Source organism: Lissotriton vulgaris, chromosome 1_1 (genome assembly GCF_964263255.1).
Source record: "Lissotriton vulgaris chromosome 1_1, aLisVul1.2, whole genome shotgun sequence".
NCBI lineage: Eukaryota > Metazoa > Chordata > Amphibia > Caudata > Salamandridae > Lissotriton > Lissotriton vulgaris.
Window position 1 is genome coordinate 42,488,108 of NC_141685.1, and position 12,686 is coordinate 42,500,793.

The following is a 12,686-nucleotide window of genomic DNA, read 5'->3' on the forward strand; positions in this document are numbered from 1 at the left end:
TCGGCCATCATGTTCGATACGCAGTTTCGCTGGGAATAGCATTGAGTACTTCATCCCCAACTCTCTCAGCCTACGCTTCACGCCCATGAAACTTTGCCTACGCTTCTGCACCGCTTGGGTGAAGTCCGGGAAAAAGTTGATGTCAGCGTTCTGAAACTTTAGCGGCCCACCTCTCCTCGAGGCCTTCAGGATAGCGTCTCGGTCCCTAAAATTGAAGACCCTGGCGATGATTGGGCGCGGAGAGGCCCCCAGTTTCGGTCGGCCTCCAGGTAGTCTATGCGCTCGCTCAACCGAGAAGACCTTGCTGAGTCCACCGGGTGCTAGATGGTTCTGAACCAAGTTCTCGACAAAGAGATCAGTAGCATCCTCCTCCGCACCCTCCGGAACTCCAGTAATACGGACGTTCTGGCGCCTGGCCCGTCCTTCAAAGTCATCAAGCCTGCGGGCAAACAACATGTTCGCAGCTTTTAGGTCGCGGATCTCCGACTGTAGGTCCGTCACGTCAGAGGTTAAACTCGACGATTTTATGTCGAGCGACTTGACTCTGTTGTTAGTCTTGCCGAGATCGGCCCTGATCAAATTGATCTCGATGGCTAGTGTATTGACCTTATTTGTTAACACCTCATGTTGCTTATGCATCTCAGCCTTGATGCCCGCAATGGCTCCCATGACGTCCCGGAGGGTTGGATCTGAGTCATCCGGCGACACATCTCGCTGCATGTCTTTAGGCCGTCCTGTGACTCCGGGCGATCCCTTTGGGAGGGCGTAGCGATCGGAGATAGGGTTGAGAAAGGGACGTTTTCCTGCTGACTCTAGGTTTTCGTTTGTCTGAGTCTCCTCTGCCCGCCATGTTGGGCAAGAGGGTCTTTCAATCAGGAAGACTCCCCGGTCGTCGTTGAGGCCCCAAGTTGGTAGGCGTTAGCATCCGCCCCCACCGCTCATCCAACACTTCAGTCCACAGGATGACCTGGCCAATGCCTCAGAATGGGGCGGCCTTCCTCTCCCCAGACTGCCACCTTGTAGCAGCGCTGCAGTCGCCCACCTAATTCCGGGCTATGATGGCGTCGTCGTCCCCAACTTTCAACACGGTGTAACTTCACCTAGAAGACTCGGATCCTCGATCGGAGAACGAGTCCAGCGTCAGCAGCAGTTCAACAGCATGTTCCCACTACTGTGGGGCAGGATAGGCGACAGGATTAATTCGGAGGATCGGAGGGTCTTCGGAGCTCCGAGCTCACGCGGCCATCTTGGTTGCCCGCGAAGCTCCTCCCTCATTGCACGGATTGTTGGCTGCAATGCATTCCATGTTTCATTCAAACGTGCTTTCTACAGGGCACATATATGATTTTTTGCTGTAGTGAAATAATGCTCCTGTGTACTGTGGCAGACTCAGAAATATTGAAAAACTTAATGATTTCTCTTTCAGCACTTCATAGTAAAACCTTTCAATTTTTGACTCAGTCATTTGGCAGAAACATAACTTTGTACCATTAAAATAGTTGTGATGGGGAACATTCATGTGGGGTTAGGACTGGCTCGACCAGAGTGCTTGCTGACTTGGAGGAGTATGGAGTTGACCACCTTGCCTGGTCCGGTGTGGAACCAAGCCAGCGATGCTTTGCTGCAGGCTCATTTGCCCTGATACCTGGTCAACAGTTTGAGGAGGAGGAGGTGAAGAGCTGGCTAAGTGTGCCATGAGGCTGGCAGTTCAGTGCATCCCTGAGAAGTGAGCTTTGAGTCAATGTAGTGTTCCTCTTATACCACATGCAATTCATACTCTCCAAAGCCTCAAGAATTCCTGGGTCTAAAGGGCGGCTGATTCTGATTGGGTGCTTGATAGTTTTCCAGAAACTCATGTTCTTGATTGTTCATGTTTGTCTATAGTTGATAAAACAGGCTCAGGCGTTTTATCTCTTCAGTTGACACAAGCTGCAATATAAGTTTCTTTGTCGTTGCAAAAAAATATGATTGGCCAACGAGTCTCTGTAGGTCAAAGAATGGAAGGGCTGGGGAACTGTCAGTCATCTCACTGCTAAGCAGAGCAGTGTCATGCTTCATCCTCCGTCAGGCCTCTGATTTTAACTAACATCGCTTAGAACACTGGGACTTTAGAGACTATCCTTTTAATGAGAAAAACAAAACTACAAGTCCCATAAGCAATAGTGGTGGAAGGTGTCACACATGACCTAGGACAACATCCGATTCAGCACACCCAGTTCCATTTTTTAAGTATTTGACACAATATTGAATTTATAACCTTTGTTTTTTATGGTCATGAGTCACCAGAATACTAAAAACGTGTCTTTTATTTTCAAGGTCAATTAAGTAATGGTCACCAGCTTGGAAGCTCTGTTAATTTTTCAGTATTTGTCATTCATCTCCACATGTGGCTGGTTTGGGTCTGCCCCTTCATCATTCCCGATAACTCGCACAGGTAAGGAGCTTTTAGCAGCAACAGGATAAACCCATACTCGTCTGTAAGAAGTGCTCTCCGAGGCAGGTATCCGATCATTTTTGCGAAACAAGGAAGGGCCAATATCTGCTATGTACATTTGTTAAAATAAAACAGTCAAATCACAGTATACTGTTCCGGAGGTTAGGTCCCAGAGACATTATCTGTAACTGAACGCAGACACCCTAGGAAGCATGTGCTTTTAAGACAAGTTGCGTTCACTCACCTAAAGGTGACATGCTTCATCATTGCGCTATACTCCTCACCTGACGGGCTCCACAAGAGGGCACTTTGTCGCAGATCTTATATTAAGTACGCCGGATGAGCATAGTAGGACAGAGGATGTTTTGTCATAAGATGTGAGATTGGTGAAAGTATGAATATAAGATCAACTATCGGCCAGTTGCCGCAATATAGTTAATGTGATCTTCCTGGTCCATGTTGAGATTAAAAACAGTGGCAGAGAAATTGAGGAACTAATGGCCCCTATCACTGTGTGAAAGTGTTGATCACCTATGGACCTGCTGGTAAGCTGGGGTCTATACTTCAAGTCAACTTTGTTCATGCCCTGTGTAGTCATGGAGCAATCTGTTGGCATTTTATCAGGACCAAATATGGGAAAATGGGTGAATGTGACCTAATCTTCTCCACAGCGTGAGGAGCTCTGTAACTCAAAGCCCTGCACGTGCATAGGTGATAAGGTGCCTATTACCATCTTACTACCACAGGTGAGCGCTGCCTAACAGAGTGCACTAGATACGATAACCCTCCTAACATTCAGGGCATACTGACTTATCCAATAGCGAGGACGCCGCATCAGAGGGCAACTGGTTTGAAAAGCCCATGCTTCCTAGAGTGCCTGCGTTCAGTTAGAGATAATGTCTGTGGGACTGAACCTCCAGAACAGTATACTGTGAGTTGATTTATATGAAGAATGTGTTTACTGGACTGTCATTTTCCTCAGCATCTCTTGTGCTATGTAAAATAAAACACAACACACCAGGAGGCCAACAAATCTATCATACCTTTAATGCAAAAATAGCAAAAGGCCAAGCAAACTAACAAGTGACAATTGTCTTTGCAATGCACGAGAGCATCCACCCTATAGCAATTTGGAGTATATAATGCTAATGCTCCCCATGCATTTTTATACACTTTTCTCCTAATCAATGAAACATGAACACGTGATAGAAACGGTTACTAAAACAACACTAATGAGTAGGAGGCAGGATCTTCTCTCGAGAGGAATGTGAGGAGTCCGTGAGGTGCAGGTAAAAGATACACAGATAAGCTTCAGAATTCACTGTTTCTGGAAATAACACTTCTGTTTGTCAATATTAAATTTACTACAAGATGCAGGAAAGTGTGCAGATGGACATCACTAAATAAAATGGTTCTGGGCCCTAATACAATCATGTAACTTTGCAGGCATATTAAGGCGAACAGACACATCAAATTAATATAAGAATATTATAATTTGGTAATGTAATATATCAATGCATGTTGTGGCTTTCATGTGTAACCAATTATCGGTATTAAAGAAACCAGTATATCCAGTTATGCTTTCTCAATTCCTTCTTCCTAGAGGCCACCACTGCTGCCATCCAGCTGTATTCAGCAGTGCCTATTGTGACCCGGAATCCTGCATTTAATCAATTCCAAAGGTTGTCAATGCTTCTAGCCAACTCCGGTCACTTGTGCCACTCGCACCCCACCACCCTTGGGCCTGTTATTCTTTTAGCCAGCTCCAGTCAGTAGTGGCCCCTCGGGTCTGTATGTAAGCCTACTAGCCAGCTCCTGTTAGTACTGGCCCCTGGGACCTGTTATCATTCCAGCCAACTCGAGTCATTAGTAGCACCTTGGGACTAGTGATCATACTAACCAGCTTCAGGCAGTATTGGCTCCCTGAGACCTATAATCCTGCTAAGTAACTCCAGTCAGTAGAGACCCTGTATCTTTAAATCCTGCAAATATTCAAAACCAGAGGTCAACTCTACTGCCAACCAGATCCAGTCATATTGACATGTATTGTTACCCTGCTTGTAATGAATAACAGAGGCCAACGTTGTTGCTAGCCAGCTCCAGTCACCAGTGGCCCGTCACATATTATCCTCAATAGGATCAATGCCCATGGCCTGTGCAGCGGCTAACCTCCTCTAGTCAGTAGTGACCTCCCAGACCTGGTATTCTGCATATAATCAGCAAGGCTTCGGCCCTAATAACACCACCCCAATAATTTATTTACATCATACGGTAAGTACCGCACTATTTCACACAATCCCAAAAACAAAGATCAAAATCAAACCGTTCAGCACTCCACCTTGTCAAAAATGACCAAATCATACCAAGCACTATAGCCTACCACATCACATGGCACACTCAGCCACAACATGACCAGATACCACGACAGGGATTTGGGGCCATTAATCCTCTGTTCGAGGCATGTATACTGTAGATGCACATGTTTTGCATACTCCTGCCATCTTGTGTTGGGTCCGGATGTTTGCAAGTTGTTTTTCTTTGAAGAAGTCTTTCAAGTCACGCGGTAAGGTGACTCCTCCTTTCGGTGATAGTGCGCATGGGCATCGACTCCATTGTTAGATTGTTTTTTATCCCCAATGTGTTCGGATGTCTACTGCTGCGCTCTAAAACCGCTCTTCGGGTTCCCCTCAGTACGCAGTCCACTCTACCCTCAACGGTAATGTTTCAGTACCCGTTTACCTGTTCTCTGCGTTTAAAATAGATCGACAAACTCCCCATTTTCAATAAAAAACCTCTAGGGCAACTGTCGGGCCTTGCTGCATAGGGCCAGCCATCTGCAAATGGAACGGACTCCATTTCATTTCTGTCCTGGGTGCCACGCCAAATACCCTCACACTGACCTACATCAAGTTTGTAACTTGTGCCTCTCTCCAGCGCACAAGGAGGAAGACTGTGACACTTGTCCAAGAGGACTCTACCCGATCATCAGGCTCGACGATGAGAGAGGCTGCGTCAAAGCATTCAACACACTTTGCATATCTTCGGGGAAGAATCTGACCAAGACGAGATAGAAGCGTCTGCCGCAGAAGAAGAGGCCCATCTCTATGCCAGAGCGCAATCGATGGGGCATGCTGTTGCGGCCATGTGATTGCAATTCTACGTCATGCCAGTACCATAGGCAACTGACCAAATGTATAGGTTATCTTGTGCTCTTCTGGCATCTAAAGAGGCCTAATAAATAGCATTTGGGTGTCAGCTCAATGCTTAGTTGTGTGGCATGCACCATTTCTTCGACAGCTAGTTGCCAGAAGGAGTGTATTTCATCGCAGGACCATGGTTAATGTAAGAAATCGGCCCCCACAGTGTTTCAGCGCTAGCATATATCTGGGCAAGACCCGACCATTCGATGAAGGTGTTGTGGCGTTAAGTAGGTTCTTTGCAGAAAATTATAATGTATTAATCGAAAATGGGCATTACTAGAAACCATGCGTATTAGTTCACAGGCCCGCTGCCAGTCTTGATCTTCCATTGGAAGGTAAAAGTCTAAATTCCAGGCCTCTTGGGTCCGTATGTAGTGTCTACTGTATGTGTCGCATTGTTCTGTAAAGATGCATAATTAGGTGTCTACACGCTCCATAGGTTAGCAGTACCTCAAGGGTTTGAGTATGTGGCTGAGCTGTCGGATAGCATGGCCAAGTGTGCTTAGTTGTGTCTGCCAAGCACGCATATTATTTTTGTTTTTAAAAACAAAGAGCTTTTCTGGCTGGATCCAAAGCAGACTACTATCTTTATTCACCCAAAGACTGGTCACATAGTCACAAAGCCAACAACAAAGAGGAAACCAGACCATTTACCACAAATTCCAGTTCCTCCAAAGAAGATTCATATAGCGACTAACACTTCACCGCCACCACCTGTTAACCCTAATTTAATTATTTCGCCACCATACTCTCCAGAGTCAGAGGATAGTGACAATTCACAAGGGCATGGGCAATTGGATGAAAACATAATGCCATTAGATCCTGATGATTCACCACACGAACCAGACCCATGGCATGATTTTAGTACTGATCCCGATCTAACAAATGATCCGCACTTCTACCCCTCAAAACCATCCCCACCGGATGACAATGCGGGGTTTGCCCAACTAATCAACAGAGCTGCTACATATCACATGCTCAAGCTTCATTTAGACCCCTTAGAAGAAGATTTTTTCTTATTGGAGACTTTTGCCCAACCACATAAATCTACTCATGTCGTACCCATGCTACAAGGCCTCCTTAGACATGCTCCTGAGGTGTTCAAAGACCCAGTTAGAGCTGCTAGGGGTCTTAACCCCAGAGTAGATAAAAAATACAAGGCAGCTCCCAGTGACCCTATGTACATTAAGGGCAAACTTCCCTTAGAGTCACTAGTAGTTGCCAATGCATGCAAATGTGCAAACTCCCAAGGGTCAGGTGACACACCTCCTCCTGACAAAGAATCCAAGTTATTAGACGCGTCAGGTAAACGTATGGCGTCTCAAGCTGCTAATTCTTTGAAAATAGCAAACACACAAGCCCTTCTAGCAAGATACGATAGTGCTCACTATGATGAGCTGGAAAAAGCTCATTCAACATCTGCCCCAAGAATATAAGGACAAAGCCAATGACCTTATACAAGACGGCAAACTTATAACCAATACCTCAATCAAATGTGCGCTTGACGCAGCTGACACCGCGTTACGTGCAATAAATACTAGTGTTCTGCCATCATAGACACGCCTGGCTCAGGGTATCTGGATTAAAGCAAGAGGTGCAAAATACGATCCTAAATCAACCATTTGATCAACAGCACCTCTTTGGACCTGCAGTTGACGCATCTCTAGAAAAAATAAAAAAAGACACAAACAGCAAAGTCTATGGGAGCCTTACAGTCACCATCTGCCAGAGGCTCCTTTCGTCGCTCCTTTTATACACCCACATCATCCTATAAATGTCCCAACCAGGGCTCCTTTTCTAGGGGATACAATAGAGGAGGTTACAGAGATAACAACAATAAGGGTAGAGGCAGAGGTAACAACACCCGCATCTCCCCTAACAATAAAGAGTGACTTCCCTGTGCTTCCCCCCGATCAGCTCACTCCTGTCGGGGGACGCATCTCACAGTTCCTACCTGTCTGGAATTCCATCACAACAGACAGGTGGGTAAGACAAATTACTGAGTATGGTTATTGCCTGGCACTCACTTCTACTCCCCCCAACATTCCTCCAAGACCGTGTCCAATGTCATTAGAACACCTAACGCTCCTCAAACAGGAAGTGTTAGCAATGTTGCAAAAAGATGCAATAGAGCCAGTTTCGATAATTCATCAGGGGACAGGAGTCTACTCCCTTTTTTCCTAATCCCAAAAAAAGACGGCTCTCTAAGACCAATACTGGACCTCAGACCGCTCAACTTTTACATTCAATCAGACCACTTCCTTATGGTCACTTTACAACAAGTGCTTCCACTACTACAGCAAAGCAACTTTCTCTCCACTATAGATCTAAAAGATGCCTACTTCCACATTCCAATACATCTCGCTCAAAGGAAGTATCTCAGATTTGTGGTAGATGATCAACACTACCAGTTCAAGGTGCTCCCATTCGGAGTCACCACAGCACCCAGGGTTTTCACCAAATGCCTTGTGGTAGTTGCAGCCCATCTCAGAAGACAACAAATTCATGTCTTCCCCTATCTAGACGATTGCTTCATAAAAGCAAACTCCCACAGCAGCTGTGTTCAACACACACTCCGGACAATACAGTTGCTTCACAGTCTGGGATCCACAGTAAATCTAGCCAAATCCCATCTCCAACCGTCTACAATGCAACAATATCTAGGGGCAGCAGTGAATACTTCCACAGCCCTAGCATATCCCATTCCCATCAGGATAAATGCTATATAAAACCTAGTTCAAAGATTTCAGCCACAACACTATCAGCAAGAGTGTTCATGCAGCAAATAGGTATGATGGCATCTTTCATTTTCTCGTCCCTCATGCAAGATTGTAAATGTACCCATTACAAGAATGTGTAGTACGTCAGTGGAACCAAGCTCAAGGTCAACTAACAGATCTGGTGTTGGTGGACAACCACACCCATCGCTCTCTGCAGTGGTGGATCACAAAAAATCTTTCCAAAGGACGGTATTCGTGTTGCAGATCGGCCGTGCCGTTTCACCTCCTAAATGACAATGCATGTTTTATTATTTATTTGAAATGAGTGGAAAGTAATTTCGATCAGAAGCATCAAACAAAAGGGTAAATGTGGTACCTAACCTGATAGGCAGATATAGTCAGTAACATAAACCAAAGTGAGTGGGTGTGGGGCAGGCTCAGATCTCAGTGAGTGAGTGGATGTGTGGGCAGGCTCAGATCTCAGTGAGTGAGTGGATGTGGGGCAGGCTCAGATCTCAGCGAGTGAGTGGGTGTGGGGCAGGCTCAGATCTCAGTGAGTGTGTGGGTGTGGGGCAGGCTCAGATCTCAGCGAGTGAGTGGGTGTGGGGCAGGCTCAGATCTCAGTGAGTGAGTGGGTGTGGGGCAGGCTCAGATCTCAGCGAGTGAGTGGGTGTGGGGCAGGCTCAGATCTCAGTGAGTGTGTGGGTGTGGGGCAGGCTCAGATCTCAGCGAGTGAGTGGGTGTGGGGCAGGCTCAGATCTCAGTGAGTGAGTGGGTGTGGAGCAGGCTCAGATCTCAGTGAGTGAGTGGGTGTGGGGCAGGCCAGATCTCAGTGAGTGTGTGGGTGTGGGGCAGGCTCAGATCTCAGTGAGTGAGTGTGGGGCAGGCTCAGATCTCAGTGAGTGAGTGGGTGTGGGTCAGGCTCAGATCTCAGTGAGTGAGTGGGTGTGGGGCAGGCTCAGATCTCAGTGAGTGAGTGGGTGTGGGGCAGGCTCAGATCTCAGCGAGTGAGTGGGTGTGGGGCAGGCTCAGATCTCAGTGAGTGAGTGGGTGTGGGGCAGGCCAGATCTCAGTGAGTGTGTGGGTGTGGGGCAGGCTCAGATCTCAGTGAGTGAGTGTGGGGCAGGCTCAGATCTCAGTGAGTGAGTGGGTGTGGGTCAGGCTCAGATCTCAGTGAGTGAGTGGGTGTGGGGCAGGCCAGATCTCAGTGAGTGTGTGGGTGTGGGGCAGGCTCAGATCTCAGTGAGTGAGTGTGGGGCAGGCTCAGATCTCAGTGAGTGAGTGGGTGTGGGTCAGGCTCAGATCTCAGTGAGTGAGTGGGTGTGGGGCAGGCTCAGATCTCAGCGAGTGGGTGTGAGGCAGGCTCAGATCTCAGTGAGTGAGTGGGTGTGGGGCAGGCTCAGATCTCAGTGAGTGAGTAGGTGTGGGGCAGGCTCAGATCTCAGTGAGTGAGTGTGGGGCAGGCTCAGATCTCAGTGAGTGAGTAGGTGTGGGGCAGGCTCAGATCTCAGTGAGTGGGTGTGGGGCAGGCTCAGATCTCAGTGAGCGGGTGTGAGACAGGCTCAGATCTCAGTGAGTGAGTGGGTGTGGGGCAGGCTCAGATCTCAGTGAGTGGGTGTGGGGCAGGCTCAGATCTCAGTGAGTGAGTGGGTGTGGGGCAGGCTCAGATCTCAGTGAGTGAGTGGGTGTGGGGCAGGCTCAGATCTCAGTGAGTGAGTAGGTGTGGGGCAGGCTCAGATCTCAGTGAGTGGGTGTGGGACAGGCTCAGATCTCAGTGAGTGTGTGGGTGTGGGGCAGGCTCAGATCTCAGTGAGTGGGTGTGGGGCAGGCTCAGATCTCAGTGAGTGAGTGGGTGTGGGGCAGGCTCAGATCTCAGCGAGTGAGTGGGTGTGGGGCAGGCTCAGATCTCAGTGAGTGAGTGGGTGTGGGGCAGGCCAGATCTCAGTGAGTGTGTGGGCGTGGGGCAGGCTCAGATCTCAGTGAGTGAGTGTGGGGCAGGCTCAGATCTCAGTGAGTGAGTGGGTGTGGGGCAGGCTCAGATCTCAGTGAGTGAGTGGGTGTGGGGCAGGCTCAGATCTCAGCGAGTGGGTGTGAGGCAGGCTCAGATCTCAGTGAGTGAGTGGGTGTGGGGCAGGCTCAGTTCTCAGTGAGTGAGTAGGTGTGGGGCAGGCTCAGATCTCAGTGAGTGGGTGTGGGACAGGCTCAGATCTCAGTGAGTGAGTGGGTGTGGGGCAGGCTCAGATCTCAGTGAGTGGGTGTGGGGCAGGCTCAGATCTCAGTGAGTGAGTGGGTGTGGGGCAGGCTCAGATCTCAGTGAGTGAGTGGGTGTGGGGCAGGCTCAGACCTCAGTGAGTGGGTGTGGGGCAGGCTCAGATCTCAGTGAGTGAGTGGGTGTGGGGCAGGCTCAGATCTCAGTGAGTGAGTGGGTATGGGATAGGCTCAAATCTCAGTGAGTGAGCGTGTGTGGGGCAGGCTCAGATCTCAGTGAGTGAGTGTGGGGCAGGCTCAGATCTCAGTGAGTGAGTGGGTGTGGGGCAGGCTCAGATCTCAGTGAGTGGGTACGGGGCAGGCTCAGATCTCAGTGAGTGAGTAGGTGTGGGGCAGGCTCAGATCTCAGTGAGTGAGTGGGTGTGGGCAGGCTCAGATCTCAGTGAGTGAGTAGGTGTGGGGCAGGCTCAGATCTCAGTGAGTGAGTGGGTGTGGGGCAGGCTCAGATCTCAGTGAGTGAGTGGATGTGTGGGCAGGCTCAGATCTCAGTGAGTGAGTAGGTGTGGGGCAGGCTCAGATCTCAGTGAGTGAGTGGGTGTGAGGCAGTCTCAGATCTCAGTGAGTGAGTGGGTGTGAGGCAGGCTCAGATCTCAGTGAGTGAGTGGGTGAGGGGCAGGCTCAGATCTCAGTGAGTGAGTGGGTGTGGGGCAGGCTCAGATCTCAGTGAGTGAGTGGGTGTGGGGCAGGCTCAGACCTCAGTGAGTGGGTGTGGGGCAGGCTCAGATCTCAGTGTGTGAGTGGGTGTGGGGCAGGCTCAGATCTCAGTGAGTGAGTGGGTGTGGGGCAGGCTCAGATCTTGGGAGGCCGTGGGGTCAAACGATGAAGTCCTAGAAGGTGGAATCGGAATGATGCAGAGTGACTTTGGGTGTGATAATAGGGTTCGCTTTGGCAATTCTCCTACATGACTGCCACATGTATGTTTTTAGGTAGTCCACAGAAATGCTGAGGGGCGCTTTGAATATGATTTTCAACAACTTGTAGAGAGTGTTCTTTGCTTTCGGCGAGAGCCCTGCAGCTCCGTGGTGAAAGGGTTTGGTCGTAGTATTGGGTCTTATCCAGTGGGGAGAACGGATACTGAGAGACTTCAACAGCAGTGGTAGTAATCCAATCTGCTGTTGAGCAGTGAGTGAATCAGTGCATTAGTAGCGTGGAATAGTAGACGTGGATATATATTATTCATCGATGTGTTACTTGGTTTCATCCTGTGGTGACGGTGATAGTAATGAGCGCTGTTATACACAGTGAATGGTTGAGAAGCACTCCTCAGTTTCTAGCAGAAGAGGAGGACAAGGTACGAGGAGAGACGGGGACCAGGAGAGAGTTACGTGAGGTGATGGTAGCAGAAGAAGAGGTAAAGTAGACCTCTGTTGAGGATGAGTTCAGCAAAAGGGTCCCAAGGGCTGTCAAATGTTGAAGTGCATTGAGACATGCTTGATTGGATGTGGGAGGACAGGCAGTTGTGGCACTTCCGCTAAGGCAGAGGGACGTTGCCCCACTGCTGCCAAGCAATGAAAGAAAGAACAAATACATTGATAATAACTTGAGATTATCGTTGTATTTGTTTCTGCTGGGCAGTTTTGTGGTACGGGCGGGGCTGCTCTGCTCTCAGAGCAGGGGAGGTAGGGTTTGCCCACTCCCAAGTGCACAATGACTGTTTGGCCGGCCTCTCGGGCCGGTAAAACAGTCATTTTTTTGTTTAGGTTTGTTTATTGGGTTTTAGCATTCATTATGACAGTTATGGTTCAGTACATTAGTGCTATGCTGTGAATACACAACAACAATAATCACCAGATAAACATTCTTCTACATAAGCATTGCATTGTCCGACCTCCCACCATTCAAGTCAGAGGCCACTGAAGTCATTTGCGGCGTGCCTCAAGGATCTTTACTCAGCCCCACCCTCTTCAACGTTTACATAAGCCCCCTCGCGGCCATCGTGCGCCAACATGACCTCAACATCATCTCCTACGCTGACGACACTCAACTGATCCTCTCACTCACCAAAGACCCTAACACCGCCAAAACCAACCTACATGAAGGAATGAAAGAAGTAGCCGAGTGGAT

General features: G+C 48.7%; 1 protein-coding gene across 2 annotated transcripts in view; it reads left to right on the top strand.

The window, feature by feature from the left end:
- LOC147737129 (uncharacterized) overlaps positions 1-12,686 on the top strand; it is a 205,968-nt gene that overhangs the window by 51,925 nt on the left and 141,357 nt on the right. For both annotated transcript variants that reach the window (XM_086964935.1, XM_086965020.1), the window contains exon 3: positions 2,317-2,434. The gene's annotated coding sequence lies outside the window, so the exon portion shown is untranslated. The remainder of the gene's footprint in view (positions 1-2,316; positions 2,435-12,686) is intronic.